Genomic DNA, 27,838 nt, shown 5'->3' with positions numbered 1-27,838 from the left:
TAATGTGAACTGATGTTAGTGTTTGGAATTGGGTCTTCATTTATCTAGAGCCTTCTTCAATGTGCCCTTCGATACATCCTGAGGTGGCATTTGAAGAATTCTTGGTTGAACTTGACGTGGAGGAGCACTGGAAGCAAGGTTCTCTTTTTGAATTAGTATGTAGTTGGCCTCTTTGCTTTGTAAGCATCTCTACTTCATATGATGTGAGAGCCTTCCAGGTTTTTTTTTTTTGGTCAGAATCGCAGCGGGTTTTCTTGCTTTTAGTGAGCCTTGCTCGTGCCACCTATGATAGATGGAAGCCGTGTGTATCCACCATGTTGGATTTGGTTGGTTTGGTTTGATGCAGGCTTTGAATAGAATCTCAACCATCTCTCTGAATTGGGGTTCAGAGCTGGCTAATTTCTTTGTAGGAATCTTGGAGGTTTCTACTGATAACAGTGGGAATGCTTTTTTCTTCATACTAGAGCTATCACATGTGGTTCTAGGAAGAAAAATACCCTTATCCTTTCATCCATCAAGGTTGTATGTGAAGCTTTAAGGACACGAGCTTGCAAAACTATTTGGTCAAAGAGATGCGGGCCCGAACTTAGATTCTATAGAGATAGAGAGCCTACTCCAATTTCTTGTGACAACATCTCCGCTAAAACTTCATGTATGAATCTAATTGAGTCTTACCAAACGACGAGATAACATTCCTGAGCAAAGAAAAAACCGAGCAACTTTCTCACAAACATTGAGCTTTGTTATTAGCAACATCTCATGTAGCATTCTATCAATATTGGAAACAGTCCGTGCCAGTTTAGATCTCAGTCCACCCCTCCTCATCAACTACAGACATAGCATGTCCACATACACACTATTATACACACCTATGCTAATTTTTTCTGTGTTATCTAGATTAATAATATCTAACAAAGAGTTGGGAGAGAGACTCAACTACAGAAAAAAGAGTTATCTAGACTCAACTGTAGAACAAAGAGTTGGAGCTTTTTAGAAAATTAGTAGGTTGATTTTTTACGGACCAGAGTTATAAGGAGTCCATTCAGTTTTCATAGAGATAATGAGGTCTACACTGAATATTAAAATTGCAACTCCAACCCTTCTAGATTTCAGGGGAAGCAGTTCTTAAAGCGATTAGTGAAGCTTCTGGCAAGATTATTAATAAGTCCACATTTGGATATCCTTAGACATCAAACACTGCATAGTCATAGTTGTAGAAGGTATTACTTGGATTGGAGAGAGAGAGAGAGAGAGAGAGAGAGAGAGAGAAAGAGAGAGATGACATGGTAGTGGCATCAAACCTCGAAAAACTTAAAAAGAACCCTGAAACAGTTCGCACCTTGACTGTTTCAGGGCCTTTTTTTTAGTTTATGGAGGTTTCATGCCACTACCATGCCGACTCTCTCTCTCTCTCTCTCTCTCTCTCTCTCTCTCTCTCTCTCTCTCAGGTTTGTAGATGATTTGAGAAACCTCTCTCTCTCTACCAAACTTAAATTGGAAGTTTGATCATGTCACTACCATGTCGTCTAGTGTTCGAGAAAAGTATGCCTCAGCTAATCCTTGAGCCGCTTTTATCACTTGTTTCTCTCACAAATGTTTTGGGTAAGCACTCGATGTTCAAAAATGAAAATATCAAGTTAAATAGAGGGGGGGGGAAGGAGAAAATGCGCTTGAAAAATTCATGAAATAAGAGTTAAATTGTGAAAAATATATGCTATTTGGAAAAATTTCTTATTTGAATCTACATAAATTGAAATTTGTACGTTTGTGAAATTGATTTTCCCCGAACACTGATGCCGACTCTGTCTCTCTCTCTCTCTCTCTCTCTCTCTCTCTCTCTCTCTCTCTCTCTCTCTCTCGTCTAGACTGCACATGAGTTGAGAAACATCTCTCTCTCTCTCTCTCTCTCTCCCCCTAGCAAAAACAAAAAGAAAACATAATGGAAACAGTCTGCGCCACGTCGAAACAGTCCGTGTCGACACGGACTGTTTTTTGTAGGTTTATTTTTTAGTTTTTGGGTGATCATTGGATCTTGAAAATTCAAAATAGCTAGTTAAAGGAAGGGGGAGAAGGAGAAAATCCACTTGGAAAATTCATGAAAATAGTTAAATTGAAAAAAATGTACGTTATTTGAGAAAATTTTCTATTTGAATATACCATAGAGGGGAAATTTGTACGTTTGTGAAATTGATTTTTTCTGCACTGATGCCGACACTCCCGCTCTCACTCTCTCTCTCTCTATCTCTCTCTCTCTCTTAACATAATTCCAAAAGTGTTAATCATTCACTTCAGTAAATATGTAATTCATCGCAAGAATACTTTAAAATGCTCTCATGGAATTACAATACCACAGCTGATAAAGAGAAGAAGCCCTCCAACTGAACTCTAAAAATATTATTGCATAGATCAATATCAAAGCTGTTAGGAATTGCATCCTAAGGACTCTGCAGTGCCTTGACTTAATGCTTCTTGGACACACCAACTGTCCTCCCCCGCCTTCCAGTTGTTTTTGTGTGTTGACCACGTCGCACGCGCAAGCCCCAATAATGACGAAGACCACGGTGGTTCCTGATCTTTTGCAGCCTTTCCAGGTCATCTCTTAACTTCATATCAAGTTGATTAGACACCACTTAAGAAAATCGACCATCCTTGTAATCTTTCTTCTTGTTCAAGAACCAGTCAGGAATCTTGAATTGAGGAGGATTGGCAACGATAAACATCAGGTTTTCAAGCTCTTGAGGAGACAACTCTCTTGTTCATGTCTACAACCGCTTTCTTGCAGACGAGGTTAGCAAAACGTCGGTCGATACTCTTAATAGATGTCAGAGCAGAGCAAAAATGATCTTCTGCCGCCCATCCACTTTGGTGTTGAGAACATGCAAAATGTGCTGACTCACTCTCTCTCTCTCTCTCGTGTGCCGCGCGGATGTGGTATCTGCAGTTGAGTTGAGAACTCTCTCTCCGGCGTGGACTGTTTCCAACAGTTTTTTTTTTCAGTTTTTGGTTGAGAGAGAGAGAGAGAGAGAGTGAGAGAGAGAGAGAGTGTACATCTAAAGCCTGAGTTCAGAGAGTGCAGCTGAAGTGTGCAGCTAAAGCCTGAGTTGAGAGAGTGTAGGAATCTCTCTCTCTCTCTCTCTCTCTCTCTCTCTCTCTCTCTCGGTGTGCATAGCATCGCTGCTAATTGAACCCCACCCACTACATACACCATAGCAAAATCTTGCAGAGAAAGCCCGATTCTCCCACCAAAGAGCACACACATTGTCATGGGGATCGATCCCTGCACAGACAATTTTGAAAATGAAATTGGGAGGGGGGTGCGCCAGGCCTCTGAGGCAGTGCAATACAGAGGTGACGCGTGCAGCGTGAAGCCTGAGTTGACCACCTCTCTCTCTCTCTCTCTCTCTCTCTCTCTCTCTCTCTAACAAAAACTGGAAAAAAAACTGCTCGAAACAGTCCGCGCCACAGAGAGAGAGAGAGAGAGAGAGAGAGAGAGAGAGAGAGAGAGAGCAGCTGGAAGCCTGAATTGAGAGAGTGCACCAGAAGCTTGAGGTGTGGTGAGAGAGTGCACCTCTGCTTGAATTGAGAGAGTGCAGCAGAAGCTTGAGGTGTGGTGAGAGAGTGAACAAAAACTGCTGGAAAGCAGTTTTTTTTTCAGTTTCCGGTAGAGAGAGAGAGAGAGAGAGAGAGAGAGAGAGAGAGAGAGAGTGCAGCTGAAGCTTAAGTTGACCACACCTCAAAGCCCTTTGCCAGCACTATCATGCGTCATTCACATCTGCATGACAAAGCCGGTACAGCCTTCTTGGTTTGATGTGAGAGTTTTATGTCAGCGCAAGCTCGCAGTATGAGACACAAGGAGTTTCTAGGGATCGGCGGGAATTACGACTGGCTCAACACGTTCGCTCTGAGAAAACTAGACATGAGTGATCTTATCAGTGGATAATGAATGAATCTGGCTTGGAGGGTAGAGTCAGTGACAAGAGATTTGCAACAGGCGTCAATGCTACACTCAATCGATGGAGGACGTCTCGACGGCAGATGTATCCACTTTCTTTTGGATGATGTGGGCAGGCTCAGAGAGAGAGAGAGAGAGAGAGAGAGAGAGAGAGAGAGAGAGAGAGATTGAGAGATTATGTACAAATTTTTGGCAGCAGGTTTGCCAACTAAATGGCAGTGAGTCCAATTGTATTGTGAGAGAGCTTATACTACTTTGGAGTTATTGGTAATGAGTTATTATAATAGCCCACTTTGTGTTGCTCACTTGTTCTAAAGGTGTGCCTAGGACCTCAGTGTTAGGCACTGAAGGGCAACCTTTTCTTTGGAAAGACAGGCACTGGGAACTTGGAACGGCATATTTTCATTATAAATGCCCTTTTAATGACAAAATATCACAAAAATTACAAGTCAATTTTTGTAATTATGCAGTGTGCTCGGTGAGAAATATTGGTAGATTGTCTATTTATTGTCAAAACAGTCTACCACATGAAGCCTAAAACACGCTTTTGTTTTCCATTGTACGCTTTCCGTTTTCAATGCCATAGCATGTGACCCGCGAGTTGTTGCGGCCTAATAAATGACACATGTTCTTCAAATGCTATCTTCCCTTTCAGTTACAAAATAATCATTGCTTTATTTCTCTCCTCATAGTACGACGTATACCCTCTGATGTGGAAGCTGCCCTGCCTAATGGCCCATTAGCTCATCCTTATTAATAAATCTGAAATGGCAGATCCTCAGTTATTCTAAGGTTGTTGGTGCTCACATAGGTCCTACATCCACACTATCTCTTCTCAAAACAAATCACGCTCTCTCTCACGGCAAAATTCTGGCCCCATTTACTTCAAGCTTTGCACCAATGTCCCTTTGAGTATGAATCAACAAAGGATGGGCACATTTGTGGCTTCTGCACCTTGCCATAGTAATGAGGCAGGATGGAGTATGGAGTGTGCATGTGTAGAAAAAACTATTGGAAACAGTCCATGCCGGCACGGACTGTTTCCAGTAGTTTTTTTGTAGTGTTTGGACAGGAGAGAGAGAGAGAGAGAGAGAGAGAGAGAGAGAGAGAGAGAGAGAGAGAGAGAGAAAGAGAGAGATTTTTGAGCTTGTAGATATCATACAAAGAGAGAGCTCGAGACTGGTGAGCAAGCAAGAGACAGAGTGAGAGAGCGATTTCTTGGCTCAATACTAATATCGTGAAAATTGTGTCGCAGCTTAATATTGTGAAAAATGCGCTTGCTTAATATCGTAAAAATGTTTCGCAGCGTAATATCGTGCCGTAATTGCCGTTTTCCAAAAATGTGGGAAGGCAAGGGGAAAATGAGACCATCTCTAGCACAAATGTAAAGAATTTCATTGGCTCATTGGGATACAAAAGAGAGAGAGAGAGAGAGAGAGAGAGAGAGAGAGAGAGAGAGAGAGAGAGAGAGAGAGAGAGAGAGAGAGAGTAGGCATGGAGGAGCGCCAGAGGTATCCAAAAGACATAAAAAAAAACCTCTTGAAACACTCGACATCCAAAAGACATCGAAAAACAAAAAAAAAACTCTTGAACAGTTTGCTCTAGCGCGGACTGTTTCAAGAGGTTTTATTTTTATTTTTGAGAGAGAGAGAGAGAGAGAGAGAGAGAGAGAGAGAGAGAGAGAGAGAGAGAGAGAGAGAGGCTTTCAACGACAACTAATTATAACTTGTGTTTGTGAGGTAAGTGGGTTGTTACTGCCTACCTAGAGCATGTAGTCTATTAAGCCAAGTGGAAATGTGAATAAAAACGGAGTGGTGGCAAAGACGAGTAGGCGTCGCTGTTCTCTGTGGCATTGCATGGAGAGAGAGAGAGAGAGAGAGAGAGAGAGAGAGAGAGGGAGAGAGAGAGAGAATCAACATGGTGGCGACCTCCAAAACTTTTTTAAAAAACTTGAATAGCAATAAGAAAAATTCTCAAAGACAACTATACACAGCTCTTGCTAATCATATGAATGGCAACAACCAATGTGCACTGCACGAAAATTCAATAGCGTTGAACTTCCTTGTTGGCTTGTAGCACCACTCCAACACAATTGGATGCCACAATAAGTGTCAAAGCTTCTGAGACTACATGAGGAAGGGAATCTCTTCTACAAGGATGTCCAAAGGCATACTACAATAGTAGAAGGCTTCAAATGACACCCCAAGATTGACTGCAATACCATAAGGCTTCAAAAGAATTGAGCTCCTTGCTTATCCTACCAAAGGAATTAAAAGAGCTGATATAGGTATACATCCTGGGGAAATCTTATTTGAGGGTGGGTGCTTCAGATGTGAATCTCCAGTCGTGACCAAATTGGCATCCATGATTCTTGCATGACACCTTTTACTTTCCTTCGTAAGACCTTCAACCTTTTGAAAAAGACTAGGTTGCTTGCCTCTGACCCTTCGTTTTCCTCTAGTAATAGTTGTCTGACATTTGCTTTCTTTGAACGACACAATCACCTCATAAGCTATTAAGTGCCCTTAAAATCTTCACAAATATGCTTCTCTACAAAGAATATCATAAGGTGGTGAGTCCTATTAGTCTTTTAGTTCCACACTTGTTGTTTGTAGCAGTTAGGCAAGCAATTAATGCCCTTGCAAGGCAATATGTGCGCCTATATACAAAAGCTATGGAGGTGGCGGATACATGCAAGTGATAGGGTGGATGCAACTAGTGTTGTTTGGGACACATTGCAAAAGAGACCACTGCTAGCGAAAAACAAAGGTAGGGCGTAGGGCATCACATTGTCGGTGCTAGTACGAATCCTCATGAGGAAAGAGTTGAGAGGCTATGGGTGGTGCAATTGCCATTATTACTAGTATTGACGCTCGTGGATGGTAGCACTAGTATTTGGATATTCCAATTTTCATATAAGTTGCGAGTTGGGTAGAGAGAGAAAGGGAGGGGGAGGGGGGAGGTGTTTAGGGATAGCTAAGCTATTGTATGTCTTTTACTATGCAAATGCCTTTTATAAAAAAAATTAGTATCAATCATGTTTGGCTCTGCTCGGTTTTATCATTGCTCGAAAAGTTTTGCTTGGAGTTTGGAATTCCCCAATCTAATCATGCCTCAAAGGTCCAAGCACATTGAAGTTAGAGAGCACTGCATAAGGAAGAATGTGCACAATGCTTCTTTGTCATGCAGCACAAAGGACACTGTTGTTGATGGATTCACTAAAGCTCTTATTCAAACATTTAGATATTTCTTGGTTTCTATTTTAATTTTTTTCATTTCAAGTTTTCATTTCAAAGGTTCTGATGGACTTGGGGGAAGGCATTAAAGTCTATAAGTACACACCATCTCTAGTCAACAAGGTGTAAACAAACTCTTGTGATGATGACAAGGTGAAGCTATGTCATGGACTTATGGTGATGGTGTGGCATGTGGAGAGATGCCCTACATCATGTAAATTATTGATCTACATATCGGGATAGTCTACACCAATCACCTACTTACTTGGTGGAAAGTGCTTTTATAACAATGGAGAAATGTTTGGCAATGCACCTTTCTCAACACTATTATTGTAGAGAATATTTCTTCAACCTATTCATTATCTTTTGGAGGTATACACAGACAAAGGGATCTACTAGTTATGCACTAGAGAGGAAACATCATGATTCAATCTCTACCATATTTGGTGACTGTCCATTTTGGGAGCTGCATAGATGGATCCACATTCATCATCTCAAGGTGAAGTGTGAAGAAATTTCCTTCCTTATATCATGGAAACACTTGGAGTCATGACTTATATCTATATAAAGAAGAGCTATAGCATAGGTGTACAAATCGACAATGGATAGAGAATGGTTATACCATGTAGCCAAGAGATGAAAAATGCATTTACACTTTAATTGAGTGATCTTGGAACTTGGACACACACTCATACTTAGCCAGTATAAATAATGTTGCAAACTTCATCAATGTAGTATTGGGTTTGAGGATTAGCCCATATCATTTGTTCATCTTGTGTATGCGTCATTCTTTGGATGTATTAATTTCCCTCATTCATCAACTTTGGTAGACTCAATAGTATGTTTGCGAGGTAATGGTATCATATCAATTGAGCAGTTTCATATTGGTACCAAAGTAATTCATATCAACTACAAACCAAACCATTGTCGTACTAGTAGCATATACTAGCAATTCTAACTATTCACATAGTATCACAAGTTATGTCTTACTTTGGTACATGACCCCATACTTTTCACATAAAATTAAGGAATCAAATACATCTTTTTGGCATAGCCAACTTGGCCATTTGAGCCAAAGGGTAATAAAAGGTCTATCTCATTTTTGTTTTATGCTTGTGTTGAATTATTTTGAGTTTAAATTGTGTGAGCATTGTGTATGGTAAGCATGCTATATTAGTGCATACAATATTGTCAATCAAGAAGAACCTTCAAAAGGTAGACCTATTCGTTCAAATATGTGTGGACTATGCCTACAATTCACTAAGTGATGTTGTTTTTTTTACATGCTTAAGGATGAATAATGGTGGAGAATATATCTCCAATGGAAACCGATATTTTTGTGATACAAACATCATTGAGAGAGAGCTTATTGCCTCTCATTCACCTTCATAGAAAATTGGGGTTGCTATGAAGGTGAATTGCACAATTCAAGAGAAAGTTTACAATATGTGATCTCATGGTAAGTTGTTAGATTATTTTTGGGAAAAAGCTATGAAAAACCTTTGGAGATATTCTAGAGAAAGTATGGACCGGATAAACCATATGATCAGTTCAAATTCTCTAGTTGTGAAGCATTTGCGCATGCATCAAAAAATCTTAGAAATAAGCTTGAACCAATGTTGCATGTGTGTCTTCCTTGGTTATGGAAAAGATGGTGAGATGGGATATTGTTGTGGCATCCTTCATCTCATAAGATTATTCAAGTAGTGATGTAATAGACAATGAGGAGAAAGTGCACAAGACCCCTCCTAAAGGTATTGTAAAGGGAAAGGTAATGTTCCAAGATTTAATGCCACCTATTCATGATCAAAGACGCACACAAGGTTAAGAAAGTGTGCAAAGTGATGCTCCTAGTAGTTTTGACCATGCACGAAGTAGTGGAAATTCATTAAGTAGTGATGAAATGCTAGTGGGACGTCCAATTCCTCATGCAAACATGTATCTTTGAGAGGGGGAATTAAGCCAGATAAAAGGTTCATGCCAAGCCTTGATGACAAATTGTGGAGAGGCCTCTTGCTATGATGAAGCTACGTTGAGGAATAACAATCCTAAGTGCATCAGTGCTAATGTGGATTCTCTATAGAATTTTTACCCTTTTTCTTAATACTTTTCCACAAAGGGGAGAATAATTTGCTATTTAAGTGGACTGCAAGTTGAAGATTACACTAGTCATGAAACGCCTAGGTACAAGGCTAGATTGGCTACCATCGGTTTAAGCCAAAAAAAAAAAGGAAATTTGGATCTAGTTGGGAGGCATTTCATTGCATATGGTGTATATGATATTTTACCAAAATTATTGTTTACTAGTTCATGCTTTAACCCTAGATGGTAATATTTAAGCATGCAAACTCTACCTAGGTAATCTCCATTTCTTTGGTGGCATTTACATGAGCTTGACAACTAATATACTATCTTGGACATTGCTATTACAAATCCATACCCACTCATTTAAAGTTGATCAATGTAAGCATGCCGCTCCTAGTAAAGCAAGCAAAACAATCTTTACATTGGATTTGCACGCATGTGTTGTGTATCATACTGATTGAAAAATCTCCAAACATAGTGTGGGGTCATTCTTTGCATTTCTTGTGTTAACCTCTACATGTGTCACATTAAATTTATTGTATTGGTGTGATTCTCATGAGTCTTATTGAATTCACTATAACATTGTGGTCTTTTGTGGATATCATCATTGGTAGTTGCATTTAGATTAAAGACTTTCTCCTTTAAATCTACATAAAAACCAAATGCCATACTTTAAGGGCAGCCATGTTCTCTTTGTAGCTCAAAGGTCTACTAGAGCTACTAGTTGTCTCTAGTTCATCTTTATCTTTTTCTTTGCATAGTCCTCACACACATTAATATCAAGTATGCAAGTCATCCTATGGCCCTCATGGATTCTGATTGGGACATTGGTCCTTCTGTTACCATATACATGTGGTAGTGTTGTGTGTGAACACACTTAGGACCGCCAGGGCATTTTTTCCCTCACTAGGAGGTTTCCCCCCCATGCATTGTATATACGCCCATCACTCTAGGGCTATCTATCTTTCCATTGCACACTAAGTAATACACTCTCTATTGTGTGCCTTGAGCTTTCTTCATCTTCTCCAAGCTGTGTGTGCTTTCCTACAACCCCAATTCCAACAATTGGTATCAAAGTAGGTTGCATCCTCCCAGGGTTGGTCGCTAGCATCTCCAACGCACGCATGCTCACTTTCTCCGATTTTCGTGAGCTTTGGCGAGCGTTCGTAGGCTGACAAATATTCTAGGTAAGCTCATAGAGCTTGGTCTGCTCAGGATTTTGATTTCGGCTCATTTCGACCTCCGTTTTCACTATAGTACTGTGCAAGCTATTTTGTCATTTTGTGCAATAATTATGTCAGTGCCGTTTTTTGCATAACAGGTCCCGTACAATCTTCTACTGCTTGTGCTACATAGCACGTGTTGTTCCCACTCTGTTTCTCCTCTTTTCGGACATTTTTCACATCAAGTGTAGTGTTCACCATGGCTGACAACAACAGGGATGTGTTCAAGATGTTTGTTGCTGAGGATATGTTGGATGGGGACAATTACCCTATGTGGTCTTACATGATGCAACATGTCCTTGTGTCAAAGGGCGTTTGGAGCATTGTGTAGGGCATTGATGTACGTCCTGGTTTTGAGGATGTAGGCAATGTTGAGGATGTTGCAGGTTTTGATGGCAGGGTTCCTGCTGCTAGAGCTGTTTTGCCTATAGCTGAGCAAGCTCATTGGGATGTAAAAGATGCGCATGCTCATGCATTGATTGCGTTGTCTATGAAACGCACTATTAATCCTCACATTCATTCAAAAAACTATGCAAAATAGGCTTGGGATATTCTAGTTGGTCTTTATGCAAGTCATTATGAGGCAAAAATTGCATTGCTGCGTAAAGAGTTGGAGTCGAATATTATGCATGTGAAAGATGACATGGACACTTTCCTTACTGGTGTCAAGGATATCAATGAGAAACTTATTTTTGCAGTACCCTTCTACACACTGTTCTTGATGCCTTACCAAATTCTTACCAGACTTTGCTAGTACTTGGAGACTTATGACCCAAGGAAATCCTGAAGTTGTCAAGTTTGATGCATTATGCACATTGCTGTTGCAAGTGTCACTTTCCAAAAAAAACAGGACTAGACAACATGCAGTTGAACGTGCCTTTATTTCTGTTCAAAGAAAAGGTGGTAACAACAATGTAGCCACTTCTCATGGTTCTTTTGTAAGTGGCAAATCACTTGTTCCTAATGCTTCTGCTGATAGAAATTCGTCCGATAATTCTGGTGATAAGAGCAAAAAGAAGATGCGTTGCCACTATTGTAAAGCTAATGATCATTTGATCAAGCAGTGTCCTAAGTTGAAGGCCAAAGAGGCTAAGAAGAAAGAGGTTGGCTCCACTACTAATGCTGGTTCCACTACAAATGCAACTATTGTTGAGTCTTCTGTGATGATGATGTTGATGTAGAATGGGCTTTTAGTGTAGAGCGCACTTATGATCCTTCTGTCCATGATGCATGTTTGTCAGTTGGTGCAGATGCTCAAGTGTGTTACTTTGACAGTGGTGCTACAAAGCACATTACCTCTCATCGCGACTTGTTTACCTCTCTTGAGGATATCCCTCATGGGAATTCAGTCACTTGTGCCAACAATGCCTCTTATCCTGTTAAGGGAGTTGGAAAGATTGTGTTGATTGCTGTAATGGTAGTTCTTTCACACTTGTTGATGCACTTTATGTACTTGAAATCAAGAAGAATCTTTTCTATGTATATTTGCACTTGCTAGACTTGGTCTTGTTGTGAAATTTGTGGATGACAGATATAGAGTTCATGATCTTAGTTTTGGTGATGAGATTGTTGCATCAGGCATTTTAGGTCGTGGGATGTATAAGCTCACTTTGTATGACAAGTGTGGGTAGAATTTTGCAAATGCAATTGTGAATTCTAAGGCTATGCAAGTGAAAAGCCATGCAAGTATAAAAGAAAAGGAGGGGCTTTACAAGGGGAATCGTGTGGTTATTTTTTTTTGGGCTCCTCCTCATCTTGAGAAATTTGCTCTCTCCTCCTTATCATCTTGAGGAACTTCCTCTCTCCGGGAGAAGGGGCAAAGCTCTTAAACTCTCAAAAACTGAGCCTAAGCTCTGATAAGCGGAGCTAATCTTATTATCCCTAAGCTAAGCCAAAGCTTCTAAAGCTCATTATTCATATGCCTAAGCCCTCTAAGCCAAACCTCACCTTCATCAATCAAGCTTAATCCCAAATTCTTAATATCCTTAAGCCAAGCCGAGCTTCTAAGCCTCATTGGCCATTTGGATCGGGAAGCAAACCATCCATACCCCGTGATAATCCTAAGCTAAACCTCCCTAGTGATTCGAATCTCATTGAAGTTGAATAGTCCTAAAGCCAATTCATCCTAATCTCAAGCCAATTCATCCTAATCCTAAGCCGATTCATCTCAATTTTAAGCCAAATCAGACGGCCGTTGGAAGAAGAAACTCCTATGCCTTAGCGGGAAGAAGCAGAAGGCAGTATAAATCGAGTCATATTAATTTTCTTGTTTAGCACCTGGATTAAGCCAGGTTTCATCTTGTGAGGAGCATTAAGCCTCCATTAGTGATTGATTAATCATGGATACTGTTGATTAGCTAGAATTAGGCAAACTGCATGTTTTAAACTCTGTTGTCGTTAATTGTGTCTGTTGCACCTCTGTCCCCGCACCTCTCACAGCCAAGGGCGATGCCTTCCCGACTCACCTTTTGCAAAATTATCCCCCGACAACGTTTAAGTATTCATGGACTGCTAAGGAGCAAAATGCTTTTGACAAGCTCAAAGAGAAGCTTCCCTCCCAATCAGTCCTAATGCTTCCGGATCTCTCAAATCCATTTGAGGCCCAATGTGATACTTGTGGTGATTGCCTTGGAGCAATCTTGCTTCAAGAAGGGCATGCCATAGCATATGAGAGCCGAAGGCTCAATACGGATGAATGGACCTTGGGCATTTATGAAGAAGAGCTTTTAGTTGTTTTGCATGCCCTATACACATGGAAGCACTATCTATTGGGGACTCCATTTATTTTGCAAAATGACCACCAAAGTCTCAAGCACTTCATGATGCAAACCAACTTTCCGACATACAAATGAGGTGGGAAAATTTTCTTTCGCAATTTAATTTTCATATTGCTCACACTGCGGGTAAGCATAATCAAGTGACCAATGCACTTTCACAAAGACCAAAAGTTAATGCAGTGTCTATAGCAACTCACAATTATCTATCTTCTATGCTAGATGAGTATGCTATTGACCCTGACTTTAAGGACATCATGTCAGCCCTTGCTTTGGGGAAGAAAGAGGAACCATTCACCTTACAAGATGGTTATCTTCTCCATGGAAATAGGCTATGTGTTACCCACTCCCTTAGTGTGAGAAAGTCATGTATGAATCCCATGCTCCTCCGGCATTCAACCTACTCTTCGAGGATTAGAGATGTACTTTAATTGGCCTACCATGAAAGCGGACATACAAGAGTATGTTGCAAAATGTGTGGTATGCCAAAAGACTAAGTATGATAGAGGGAAGCAACTTGGATTACTTTAGACATTGCCAATCCCTAATTCACCATGGGAGAGTATATCCATGGATTTTATCTTTGGATTACCCAAGTCTATCCATGGGAATATGGACAATAGTCGACAGGTTTAGCAAGCAAGCACACTTTATTCCTATCAAAAAGACTATTAAGGCACACCAAATGGCAACTCTCCTTGTATCCCAGATTTTCAAACACCATGGGTTGCCAACATCCATCGTGTCAGATAGAGATCCTAGAATGATGAGTAATTTTTGGAAAGGTCTCTTTGAAAATTTAGGTACAAGATTGAATTTCTCTTCGGCCTATCACCCACAAATGGATGGCCAAAGTGAGATAGCCAATCTTACAATTCTTGATCTACTAAAGACCTATGTTACAGAAGTAGATCAACGCTCACAATGGGAAAAGTACTTGCCCCTTGTAGAGTATGCATACAATAATACTATCCATACTTCTACGAAAAAAGAACCTTTTGAAATCATAGAGGAAAGACCTAAAAGTCCCTTGCTACTTAAAGTATATGGGAAGATCTTCGCTGCCAATGAGTATAGCGGTGACCTACAAGAATCTTTTCAAAAGATTAAGGAGGCTATATCCATCTCTCAACAAAGGCAAAAGGCTACTACTGAAAAGTACAGAAGGGCCTTAACACTCAAAGAAAATGATTGGGTCTTACTTAAGTTTCCCAAGGCTCGATTGAGGCAAACAACGGGCAAAAATCTTACGGGCCATCAAAAGTATTATGCTAAACTAGAAAAAAGATATTATGGTCCTTTTCAAATTTTAAAGCCAATCAATGAGGTGGATTATCAACTCAAGTTGCCCAACCATTGGCTCATACACAATGCTTTTCATGTGAGCCTACTTAAGCCCTACAAAGGAGAGCCACCAAGTGAACCAATTATTGAAGACACTCCTGAAATCAAAGACCAAGAAGAGATGCTACAACCCGAAGCTATCCTTCAGCATGAAGACAAGGTACTACGACATGGTAAGATTATCCGACGGTATCTTATTAAGTTCAAAAATTATCCTTTTGAAGATGCTAGACGGATGCAAGGAATCCAACTTAAGGATAGTATGAACCTTGTCAATGTTGGGATTAAAGCCCAAGTGGCCTCTTATACGGATATGGCCGTCCGCCCGCCTAACTCGCTTATCACTAACTCTTTGTATATACTCACTTATACTTGTGTGAGTAATAACATTTGGGAGATAACCCTTCAAAGAATTCTCTACGTACTGTGTAAGCTCTCTGTCTGTGTATCTGTGTGTGTGTGTGTGTGTGTGTGTGTGTGTGTGTGTGTGTGTGTGTGTGTGTGTGTGTGTGTGTGTGTGTGTGTGTGTGTGTGTGTGTGTGAGTCGATCTAAGCTCCGCTCCGCGACTTCAATTGGTATCAGAGAAAGGTTCAGTGCGTTTTCGTGTAATCGTACACGCGTGCACTTTTCAGGCAGATTCTGGATCTGGAGCTTGGAAATTCACACTCAGCGTTCTGGGAGTATTTCCAACAAGTGACCTGCAGTTTTACCCCCTTTCGAAGCTGTTTATGCCCTCAGAATTTCGTTCTGAGCACTACACCAAAAGATAGGTTTCAGCTGCAAAGAAACCTGTCTTGTGTAGATTGTCTCCTGTCTCGGCAATCACATATTTACTGGCTCAAGAAATTGGTGGATTTGAAGATGAAGGAAGGGACAGCCATGTCAAATCATCTCAATGAATTTCACACAATTTTCAGCCAGTTAACAACATAGGAGATAGTCTTACCACATTCAGTAAAGGCTATGTTTCTCTTAATCACTTTGCCAGACAGTTGGGATACTTTTCGCACGGCATTAAGTAATTCTATCGCGCCAGAGGATCTTATAAGTACCAATGTAGAAGGAAGCTTGCTTACGAGGAAGTTAACAGGAAGAACATTGACAAAGGCAAAGGCAATAGTGCTTTGGTCGTTCGAGGGAGACAACAGTCTAAAGAGAAGAAGGGTAAGAAGGCACAAAACCGAAGTAAGTCTCGTGACTCTAAGTCAAAGGATGACATAGAATGCTACCATTGTGGCAAGAATGGTCACATGAAGAGAGACTGTACGAAGTGGAAACAAGAAAAAGGCAAAACAAAGAGTTATGAGCAAGATGAAAAGAAGAGTTCAGTGAAGATTGAAGAGGTGAATGTCACAGGATCTGGTTCAGACAGTGATTCTGGTATAGCAGCTGGTGACATCTTCCTCACAAGAAATTTTCATTTTGTTTTCTTGACTGCAGAGGATGGACATGCTATGAATGATTGGATTATCGACTCAGGGGCATCTTTACATGTTTCTCTGCACAAAGAGTGGTTTACATCATATGTGGCTACTAAAGATTATGTCAGACTTGGAAATGAGCAGGTTTGTGAGTGGAAGATGTGCAGTTGAATTTTTAGAATGGCTCTTCTTTATGGCTCAATAATGCCAAACATGTTCCAGCAATCCGAAAGAGCTTGATCAGTACAGGAAAGTTGGATGATGCGGTTTATATGACGGTTTTTGGGAACAACGCTTGGAAGATCTCCAAAGGTTCGATGAATGTAGCACATGGCAGCAAGTCAAGAACTCTGTACACTTTACATGTTTCAAAGGTTAAAAACCATGTAATTAATGTGATTGAGCAACCAAGTGTGTCACTGTGGCATCGTAGGCTAAGACATATGTCAAAAAGAGGAATGGAAATACTTTCTTGTTATGGTTATTTGCCTGGCTTTTCATTTCAAGATTTCGAGTTTTGTGAGCATTGTGTTTATGGTAAGCAACCAGAGGAACCGCACAGATCAAAGAGGAATCGTAGGGACGAACGGTTAGCTCTTGTGCACAGTGATCTATGCGGACCAATGCCTAGTTTTTCGCTAGGGGGAGCAGCGTACTTTTGTACCTTTATAGACGACTATTCTTGCAGAGTATGGGTTTACTTCTTGAAGCACAAGGATGAAGTGCTCAAGGTCTTTAAGACATTCTTGCAACTTGTGGAGAATCAGAGTGGTCAAAACCTGAGATGCTTAAGGACAGACAATGGTGGAGAGTATGTTTCCAAGGCTTTCCAAGACTTTTGTGAAGCAAAAGGGATAAAGCGGGAACTTACTGCACTATACAATCCTTCACAAAATGGAGTTGCAGAACGTATGAAAAGAACCATACAAGAGAAGGTCACAAGCATGTTTTCAAATGTTGAGTTGCATGATGGATTTTGGGCGGAAGCAGTGGGTACAACAATCCATTTGATCAACAGGTCTCCTAGTAGGGTTTTGGATAAGTGGTCGAGATGCTATGGACAGGCAAGGCACCTTTGTATAAGCATCTCAGAGTCTTTGGTTGTGAAGCTTATAGCCATATTCCTAAGGAGTTCAAGAATAAGTTAGAACCAAAGAGCAAAAAGTGTATATTTCTTGGCTACAGAGAATCGGGCGAGGGGTTACCGGCTTTGGGATCCTGAGTCTAGAAAATTTATTCGTAGCAATGCTGTGAATTTCAATGAAGCCAAGTTTCACGCTAAGCCAGAGAAGACAGAGGAGATCCAAGAGTTGTCTTCAGGGAAGATGGACACATCAAGATAGCATGGTCAGGCTCAGCAACAGCCTATAGTGGCTAGAGAGGCAAAATCAGTTGTGGTGAGACGTTTTGAGCGTGTCTCCAAACCACCTGATTGTTATGTGCCACCTCTAAATTATGTCATGCTCACGGATTGCGGAGAACCATCTTGTTACAAGGAGGCATTACAAGTGGTTGACTCGAAAAAATGGCAATTGGCCATGCAATCAGAGATGACGGCTCTGCATAAGAATCAAACGTGGGATCTGGTTCAATTGCTAGAGGGCAAGAAAGCTCTAACTTGTAAGTGGTTTTACAGGTATAAACTTACTCCTCATGATGGACAACCAAAATACAAAGCACGGTTGGTTGCTAAGGGTTTTAAGCAAGAACACGGAATAAATTTTGATGAAGTCTTTTCACCAGTTGTCAAGATGACAAATTTGAGAAGTGTACTTGCTTTGGTTGCCAAACATGATCTGCATTTACATCAGATGGATGTGAAAACGGCATTTCTTCATGGAGATTTACATGAGGAGGTTTATATGCAGCAGCCATAAGGGTATGTTGAGAAAGGCAAAGAGAAATTGGTATGTCGTTTGAGAAAGAGTCTCTATGACTTGAAACAGGACCCAAGAGAATGGTACAAGAAGTTTCACCAATCTATGCTTTCTCAAGGATACAAGAGAAGTGAGACATATCATTGCCTGTATACTCGACAAGCTAAGGATGGTAGCTTGATAATCCTCATCTTGTATGTGGATGACATGTTACTTGCTGGCAGACAAATGGCAGAAATTTCAGCTCTTAAGTAAAAAATGGCAAAGGTTTTTGACATGAAAGACATGGGTGAGGCAAGTCATATATTAGGTATGCGTATCCAGCGAGATAGGTCAAAGAAGATGCTTTACTTATCTCAGGAAGAGTATATTGATAAGGTGTTGCAACGTTTCCATATGGACAGGGGAAAGTCATTGATGACACCATTGCCGTCATATGTGAAACTAAGCAACCAAGATTGCCCACAGTCTGAGGTGGAAAAGGTTGAAATGGATATGATGCCGTATGCGTCTACATGTGGGAGTTTGATGTATGCAATGATTGCTACACGTACGGATATTGTATTTGCGATGGGAGTGGTTAGCAGATATATGTCAAATCCTAGCAAGAAACATTGGGAGGTAGTGAAAGGCATCATGAGATACTTAAAACATACAAAGAGTATGCGCATATGCTATGGTAGTCAGGATTTTAGTGTCAGAGGATACACTGACTCAGATCATGCAGGAGACTTGGATAAGAGAAGATCTACATCAGGCTATGTCTTTACATTGGCTGGAGGTGCCATATCATGGCGATCTCGATTACAAGATTGTATTACGCAGTCTACTACAGAAGCTGAGTATGTTGCAGTAAATGAGGCATGCAAAGAAGCTATTTGGCTTGGTAGATTGGTAGCAGACTTGGGAATCAAAGTAGATATGCCAGAGTTATATTGTGATAGTCAAAGTGCTATACAATTGGCAAAGACAGTGTTCCATTCAAAGACTAAGCATATTGATGTGAAATATCACTTCATTAGGGAAGTACTTGAAGACAAGCAGATACAACTGCTAAAGATCCACACCAAGGACAATCCTGCTGATCTACTCACAAAGGGACTTCCAGGAGAGGGCTTTGTGCATTGTCGTGAGTTATTGGGCATTGGATAGATGGTAGCCATGTAAATCTTTGTACATTTATGTTCATAGATTTACAGTTACTTAAAGTGCCACATTGGACTTTAAGTGGGAGGTTGTTGGGATTAAAGCCCAAGTGGCCTCTTACGAATATGGCCGTCCGCCTGCCTAACTCGCTTATCACTAACTCTTTGTATATACTCACTTATACTTGTGTGAATAATAAGATTTGGGAGATATCCCTTCAAAGAATTCTCTGCGTACTGTGAAAGCTCGCTGTTTGTGTATCTGTGTGTGTGTGTGTGTGTGTGTATGAGTCGAGATCTAAGCTCCGCTCCGCGACTTCAGTCAATGCTTACAATGCTACATTAGAGTAAGAAAATGTACATGTTTCTTATAAATGATCAATGTTTTTGTCTTATAAAACTAATTCTCTTTTTATTGTGCACAAATTTAAGTAGTATGCATACTTAGAATCATGTTTGTGATGATGACGTCTCTCAAAACCAAGTCGAATTTGTCACTCTATTTGGGAGAAAGAAATGGACTAAAGAGTAGACATGATTGCGACAGCTTATGTCTCTCGAGCACCAAATGGATTAGTCATCCATCTTGGAATGATGTCATAGGGTAAAAAGGGATCCTCTACCCGCTAAGAAAAAGTCGAGAAAGACTATGATTTCAAGAGAGAGGTAATGTCATAAAATTTAATATCTAACCAACCCAAATGATTTTCTCATATTAAACTGATCATTTAATGTGGGATAATAAACGGGAACAAGGGTTAGAATATAGACTTGTGCTTATGGATTTATCTCAACACGGGGCCAATGGTAAAGGGGTCCAAATGAGAGATGGTATGTCAAAGAGCAAGGCTAGCTAATGGAGCTTAAAAGACCTTAGGGTTAGCTTCATTAAAGACCTCGAATGGTTAGTATTAAAAGTCCTTTGACCTTAGGAAATGAGCTTGAGGTGGGAACCCGACCTAAGCTTGAGGTGCTTGTCGTGCTTGATGACTAAGGTGCTTGAGGTGCTTGTCGTGCTTGATGGCTGAGGTGCTTGTCGTGCTTGATGGCTAAGGTGCTTGTCATGCTTGATGACTAAGGTGCTTGAGGTGCTTGTCATGCTTGATGAGTAAGGTGTTTGAGAAGCTTCCCATGCATGGGGGAAAAGGTGCTTGAGTAAAAAAGAGACCCTACAAAGGAGGGGGAAAGGCCCCAGTTAGGGGAATCTTTGACTTAGCCTCCCACTCACCCAAAGGGCACCCCCTTTCTCAAGGGGCACATAGACACATGTCAAACTCTCCCTATGCTTAGCCACATGGTGTGCTTGAATCCTATTGGCTGGGCTAAAGAGGGGTCAAATGAGCTTCTAGTTCCATTTTAACAAATATCTAGATATTTTCAGGATCTCTTTCTTAAAGGGCTAAGGAGGACACTTGTCCAAAGACTAACCATGTGCTTGAAATGCATGGTGCATGTGATTGGCTCGGGAATCAGGTTCCAATAAGCTTGAATCTTGAGCAAAAAGGGGGGCTCGCCCAAAGCAAGCAAGGGGTATGCTTGGGGGGTATACACCTCTCACACACACACTTTTTTAGAACATTCCACTTGGTAAAAGTAGAGGAATTCCACCTCCTTCTCCAAGCTTGTTGAGAAGTGAGAGCCTACACCAACACTCTTGGCTATGGAATTCAAATCCAACCAAGAGCCATGCTTCAATGCTTAAGCTTGCCATCTTCTCCATGTTCATTACTATGCTATTATGCATGCTAGCAAGAAGAGTGATGATAAGTGAGGAACTATTTCTTTCTCCTATTGAATGTTTCTTCTTCCTCTTCCCTACTCTCATTCCTCGCTAGCTCTCTCCACCTTTGAAGGTGTTTGAGGCCTTGGGATTGAGGCTTGGGATAGTTAATGGTTTCTATAAAGTTTATGTTAATCTTGTGGTGTTGTTCCTGAGCCTGACCATGATGTCTTGATGTGCTAGCACTAGGTCCATCTTCCCTGAAGACAACTCTTCTGATCTCCTCTGTCTTCTCTGGCTTAGCGTGAAACTTGGCTTCATTGAAATGCACATCATTGCTACGAATAACTTTTCTGGACTCAGGATCCCAAAGCGGGTAACCCATCTGTTGGGGTATAGGCGCCTGTGCCTTGCCCGGCCGCCCAGAGTCTGGACGCCCACTGACTTGTATACCTTATACATAGCATAAGTGTATAGGGGGCTGCTCACTCTTTGAGTCTCCCCACCCACATAGTGTGTGTCTCCTTCTCTCTCTCTCTCTCTCTCACTCTCTGTCTGTGGTGCTCCCCGATCCCCTTCAATTGGTATCAGAGCTATGGTGACCGCGGAGAGCACGACGGCTTTGAGAGCTTCGAGGCGATAGCTCGCTCGCTCTCGACGGTGGAGTTCGATCGCGGAGTTTCACGAAGAGAGATTTTAGCTTGAGGAGCATTGTCTTTGGAGCTTAGGAGCTTGGTGTGGTCAAGCTTGGTCGAGGAGGCGGTTGCAGCTTCCTTGGTGAGAGGAGCTTTTGAGCTCAGTGGAGCTCGTTAGAGAAGTGCTTGGCGGAGGAGAGCTTGACATTCGAGTGCTTGGATGCTGTTGTGGCAGAGCTCTTGTGTTGGAGCTTGCATTGAGAGGACATTGCATCACGCAGAGTGGAGCAGGAGCAGGTTCAAGATTGTGTGCAACTCGTTTTTGCCATTTTTGGGCTCTAAAACGCAGTTTTTTGCGTAGCTCCGTCATACAGAGTCAGATCTACATGATCCAGGAGTTTAGGTCAGGGTTTTGGCACGCTCCGGACGCGATGGTGATGTCTATTTGCTGAAATTATGCTTTGAATTATAGCAGGTACAGCAGCAAGTTTATTTGTGCACTCTCGGGTCTCAAAAACACTGTTTTTGGCATAGCTTTCACACCCGGACTCGGATACATATGATCCAGGAGTCTACCTTGGGGTTTTGGCACGCTCCGGACGCGCTCGTCATATCAGAATTTTAAAATTCTGAACGCTGAATTTTCTGTAGCAGTAGCAGTTGTTTATTGTGTGTCGAGGATTCCACACATGGTTTGCTCTCAGATGTGAGAGTGATATTTGCTGCAAGTTTCCTCACAGGTGGGAGGATACGATGTATGTCTTATGTGGTTTGATGCTGAGGGAGACTAATGTGATTGCATTTTGAGCTCGGCAATGTATGCCTCGAGCATGTTTTTTTGGCAGTCACAGGTAGAGCAGATATTTGTGTACTAGATTTGCAGGTGTTTGCAATGATGTATGCAAAATGTGGAGATTGGTGCATGCATTTGGAGTGTGATTTGACACGCTTTGGTTGCTCATGGTTTTGAGCGTGCAGTCAGTTTGGTTACTGGTTTTGTGGCCGTTTTACTGACGAAACTCTGGCGAAATTTTTCCAGGAGTTTTATGCGCATCATTTATGCGATCTAGGTAGAGATTGCGGGTTGCACTCAACATTTGCGTGCGGTGTTCTCTGCAGGTGGGAGATTTGTGCGTGTGTATGCATCAATACCGCACAGTGTGGGCTTGGTGATTAGCTCACAGATTGCAGTGTGATACTAGAGCATGCGAGGCTTGTATTGACATTGCGGGAGCTCTATTTTGGAGTGTGTCTCACAGATTTTACATTGTGTTTCTGGCCATATTGGTAGACAGTTTCCAGGTGTTGTTGGTGAGGTGGTTTCGCTTTCTAGTTTGCTACATTGTGCTCATGACAGAGACAGGTGATCGATCAGATTGTGACCTCTCACAGATGCGCATGCTTGATGGGTCAGACTTTGCGGCATGGAGAGAGTGTATGCTTGATGCATTGACACAGCGAGGGTTGCATCGACCATTGAGTGGTGATGCAGGTAGACCTTCAAACATGTCTGACGATCAGTGGCAGGAGCTAGAGGAGATGGCACTATCTACACTCTCTTTGCACCTTACGGAATCTGTATATGCTCTTGTTATGTATGAGACTACTTCGAGAGCACTTTGGTGCAGATTACATGATATGTATGATAGATCTGAGTCATCACGGACTCGTGTGAGACATGTACATTCACGAGCACGCCGACAGATGACATGTTGGTATTGTGGTCATTCTGGACACGTTAGACGGCGCTGTTTTTGTCGTATGCAACATCGTAGGAGACATGGCAGTCTCAGAGATGTATGTAGTGATGCCATGGACTCAGTTGCTTTGACAGTTGAGGCACATGTAGTGTCGGAGTATACTAGTGACGGGGATGTCACTTTTACCTCGAGCTATGCACGAGATGCTATACATGTGGATAGTGCACTCCCTTCGCAGTGGTTGCTAGACGCAGATGCTATGTTTCATGTCACGCCGCATCGTGCATGGTTTTGTAGCTATTCTAGCGGGATGCTTGGCAGTGTACGTTTGACCGATGGATCGGTGCATGCGATAGCAGGTGCAAGAGATGTGAGACTGTCATTACCGAGTGGTGCATCTTACTTGTTACGACATGTGCGCTATGTACCAGATTTGACAGTGAGTTTGATCTCGATTGGTCAGCTAAGAGATTGTGGATGTCAGATTTCGCTACGAGAGCAAGATTTTGTGATGCATTTGGGTTCGCTAGTGATTGCGAGAGGTGCCAGGAGTGGTACACGTTACCCATTGCATGTGGATCACACGAGAGACGGTGTTGTCTCTGTGATCACGCAGCCAGGTAGAGAGCGAGAGAGCAGGCGAGTCTCTTTTGCTTGTGGGTTGCAGGATGCTTTGCATGGAGTGCAGAGTAGTGAGCTCGTTGTGCACACAATTGGGGCACGACTTGAGCAGTCACACAGAGAGGTGACAGAGTCAGACATGCATGCTTTGCTAGTGACTGAGCAAAGCAGAGAGTCAGTTGTGTGAGATACTTCTATGCAGGATAGACAGGTAGAGCGGTCTTGCTCTAGTGAGTCACGACAGGAGGACGTTGTGCAAGAGTCTATGCATACGGAGTTAGAGCATGAGAGCTCTAGTGAGTCACAGCAGATTGAGTGGTCATGTTTGCAGTGGATGATTGCAGAGGAGGCTGAGATGTCAGCGATTATGCGGTCATTCCTTTCTATGCTCGACAGTGAGCATGGGGATATAGTTGTGCAGGATATGTCTTCCAGCAGACACCTAGAGCAGCTGGTTTGCTCTGAGGTTGCACGACAGGTTGATGCGTCTTTTGCGGACAGTCAGGAGATGCATGTGGTTGACACGCCTTGTCAGTCAGAGATGCCTATTGCCAGGGACATATATGTTGATGCATGCTCCGTAGAGCTAGCAGGGCCTGCTAGCATTGCATCGGCATTCGGTGGTCTCATGTATGAGATGCTGATCTTGAGACCGGATATCGCAGCTACAGTGGGAGCATATGTAGTTGGGGTTGTCAGTCGTTTGTTGACTAATGATGGCATAGTGCACGAGGGAGATATGCAGGTATTGTGTACATACTTGCAGTACGTGTGCGGTACGTCTGGTGGTGTATGGACTTACACGGGAGCAGGACAGCATGATGCACACGATCACAGCCAGCCAGTGGGCATCGATTGAGAGCGGTTTTCTCTCACCTTTTTTAGTCTTTAGACTAGGTTCCCTTGCTTAAAGGCACAGTCGCCTTTAAGTGGGAGGTTGTTGGGGTATAGGCGCCTGTGCCTTGCCCGGCCGCCCAGAGTCTGGGCGCCCACTGACTTGTATACCTTATACATAGCATAAGTGTATAGGGGGCTGCTCACTCTTTGAGTCTCCCCGCCCACATAGTGTGTGTCTCCTTCTCTCTCTCTCTCTCACTCTCTGTCTGTGGTGCTCCCCGATCCCCTTCACCATCTTGCCCGATTCTCTGTAGCCAAGAAATATGCACTTCCTGCTCTTTGGTTCTAACTTATTTCTCAAATCCTTAGAAATATGGCTATAAGCTTCACATCCAAAGATTCTGAGATGCTTATACGAAGGTGCCTTGCCTGTCCATAGCATCTCGACCACTTCACTCTTATCCAGAACCCTACTAGGAGACCTGTTGATCAAATGGACTGCTGTAGCCACTCCTTCTGCCCAAAATCCATCAGGCAACTCAACATTTGACAACATGCTTCTGACCTTCTCTTGTATGGTTCTATTCATACATTCTACAACTCCATTTTGTGAAGGATTGTATGGTGTAGTAAGTTTCCGCTTTATTCCTTTTGCTTCACAAAAGTCTTGGAAAGCCTTGGAAATGTACTCTCCACCATTGTCTGTCCTTAAGCATCTCAGCTTCTGACCACTCTGATTCTCCACAAGTTGCAATAATGTCTTAAAGACCTTGAGCACCTCATCCTTGTGCTTCAAGAAGTAAACCCATACTCTGCGAGAATAGTCGTCTATAAAGGTACAAAAGTACGCTGCTCCCCCTAGCGACAAACTGGGCATTGGTCCGCATAGATCACTGTGCACAAGAGCTAACTGTTCGTCCCTACGATTCCTCTTTGATCTGTGCGGTTCCTCTGTTTGCTTACCATAAACACAATGCCCACAAAACTCGAAATCTTGAAATGAAAATCCAGGAAAATAACCATACAAGAAAGTATTTCCATTCCTCTTTTTGACATATGTCCTAGCCTACGATGCCACAGTGACACACTTGGCTGCTCAATCACATTAATTACATGATTTTTAACCTCTGAAACATGTAAAGTGTACAGAGTTCCTGACTTGCTGCCATGTGTTACAGTCATCGAACCTTTGGAGATCTTCCAAGTGCTGTTCCCAAAAACTGTCACATAACCCGCATCATCCAACTTCCCTGTATTGATCAAGCTCTTTCGGATTGCTAGAACAGGTCTGACATTCTTGAGCCATAAAGAAGATCCATTCTGAAACTTCAATTGCACATCTTCCACTCCAAGTATGTCACAAACCTGCTCATTGCCAAGTCTGGCATAATCTTTAGTAGCCACATATGATGTACACCACTCTTTGTGCGAAGAAACATGTAAAGATTTCCCTGAGTCGATAATCCAATCACTCATAGCATGTCCATCCTCTGTAGTCAAGAAAACCGAATCAAAATTGCTTGTGAGAAAGATGTCACCAGCTGCTATACCAGAATCACTGTCTGAACCAGATCCTGTGACATTCACCTCTTCAATCTTCACTGAACTCTTCTTTTCATCTTGCTCAAAACTCTTTGTTTTGTCTTTTTCTTGTTTCCACTTCGTACAGTCTCTCTTCATGTGACCCTTCTTGCCACAATGGTAGCATTCTATGTCATCCTTTGACTTCGAGTCACGAGACTTACTTCGGTTTTGTGCCTTCTTACCCTTCTTCTCTTTAGACTGTTGTCTCCCTCGAACAAGCAAAGCACCATTGCCTTTACCTTTGTCAATGTTCTTCCTGTTCACTTCCTCTGTAAGCAAGCTACCTTCTACATTGGCACTTGTAAGACCCTCTGGCGTGACACAATTACTTAATGCCGTGCGAAAAGCATCGCAACTGTCTGGCCAAGTGATTAAGAGAAACATAGCCTTCACTAAATCTGGAAAGATTATCTCCTGTGCTATTAACTGGCTGAAAATTGTGTGAAATTCATTGAGATGATTTGACATGGCTGTCCCTTCCTTCATCTTCAAATCCACCAATTTCTTGAGCCAGTAAATTTGAGAAGCAGCACTTTGTTTCTCGTACATACCACATAGCTTTTGCCATACGTTATACGCTGTAGTCTCTTCTGCTACATTGAAGTAAACATTTCTTGTCAGTGTCAACATGATTGTGGAACAAGCTAGCTCGTCAAGCTCTTCCCACTCATCTTCAGCCATACATTCTGGTCTCTCCCCTTTGAGCTTCAGTGGCTTCACTTGTTTTTTGTCCACCAAAACCTGCCAAATCTGCTTCTTCCAGAATGGAAAGTTTGTGCCATCCAGCTTCCGATTTATGTTGTAAAGAGTCTCACTTTGAGAAGATGCCATGTCTGCCAAACTGTTTACTCCTGGGAAAAATCCGACAGAGTTTCCCCTGTAAACTGGCCTTTGTACACAATAAACAAGCTGTAAACAACAAGCTGAACACCCCTCCTCAAGAACTGTCAGTATTTTGAAAATTTTTTAGAGAGTCTCCCCTGTAAACTGAGCCTGCAAACCAAAAGATAGCTCAAAAACAACCATAAATAGCTGACCAATGAAAAATCAAAAAATCTCTATAATATACTATCCTGTAAGCATACACTGTCTCCTGTCTTGTCAATCACAAAACATGTATCTGTCTCAAGACTAAACCCTGAACAATGCCTCAACGGCCTGACGCATAAGATGCAATCTAGTGTCTACACAAAGTCATACATCCTATGGGATAAAAGTCGCTGAAGAGGATGTGTGTAGAGGGGAACTTCAGCAACCTAATACACCTCACACTGGGTAACCGAGCCCCCAGTTCTTGGCTTCAAAACACCTCACACACGACCCTCTCGGATGGCTCAGCGAACTGCCCAGAACTAGCATACATCCTACAATAGACCAATCACTGTCCTATGACCACTGCGGTGGTCTGTCTGCTAGCGTGACTCACAACTAGCAGACCCACAATCACAGTACATCAATCTGCAATACATGCCAGTGGTGTCAAGCCGTCGTATGGCCACACCTCCCCTGGAACCTGGCAAGCACAAGAAGTAGCAATGCAGACTGCAATATATATATCTGATGATATATATGTGTACTTGGTCTATAGATGATGCTTTGAAGACTAATGAATGATGTCTATTGATGCCGATATTGATGCCGACCACCTCCTGCTTGCCAATCTACACAAGATGGGTTTCGTTG

The 27,838-nt window shown here is 42.1% G+C and overlaps 1 pseudogene; it reads right to left on the bottom strand.

Annotated features, from left to right (window-relative positions):
- Window positions 1-2,459: 2,459 nt before the first annotated feature.
- On the bottom strand, window positions 2,460-26,539 carry LOC147436897 (small ribosomal subunit protein uS13z/uS13y/uS13x pseudogene; annotated as a pseudogene).
- Between the last annotated feature and the right edge of the window lie 1,299 nt (window positions 26,540-27,838).

Source organism: Adiantum capillus-veneris, chromosome 17 (assembly GCF_014529385.1).
Source record: "Adiantum capillus-veneris isolate H3 chromosome 17, ASM1452938v2, whole genome shotgun sequence".
Taxonomy (NCBI): Eukaryota; Viridiplantae; Streptophyta; class Polypodiopsida; order Polypodiales; family Pteridaceae; genus Adiantum; species Adiantum capillus-veneris.
The sequence above is the reverse complement of the archived record's forward strand: the minus strand, read 5'-3'. Positions and strand labels throughout refer to the sequence as shown.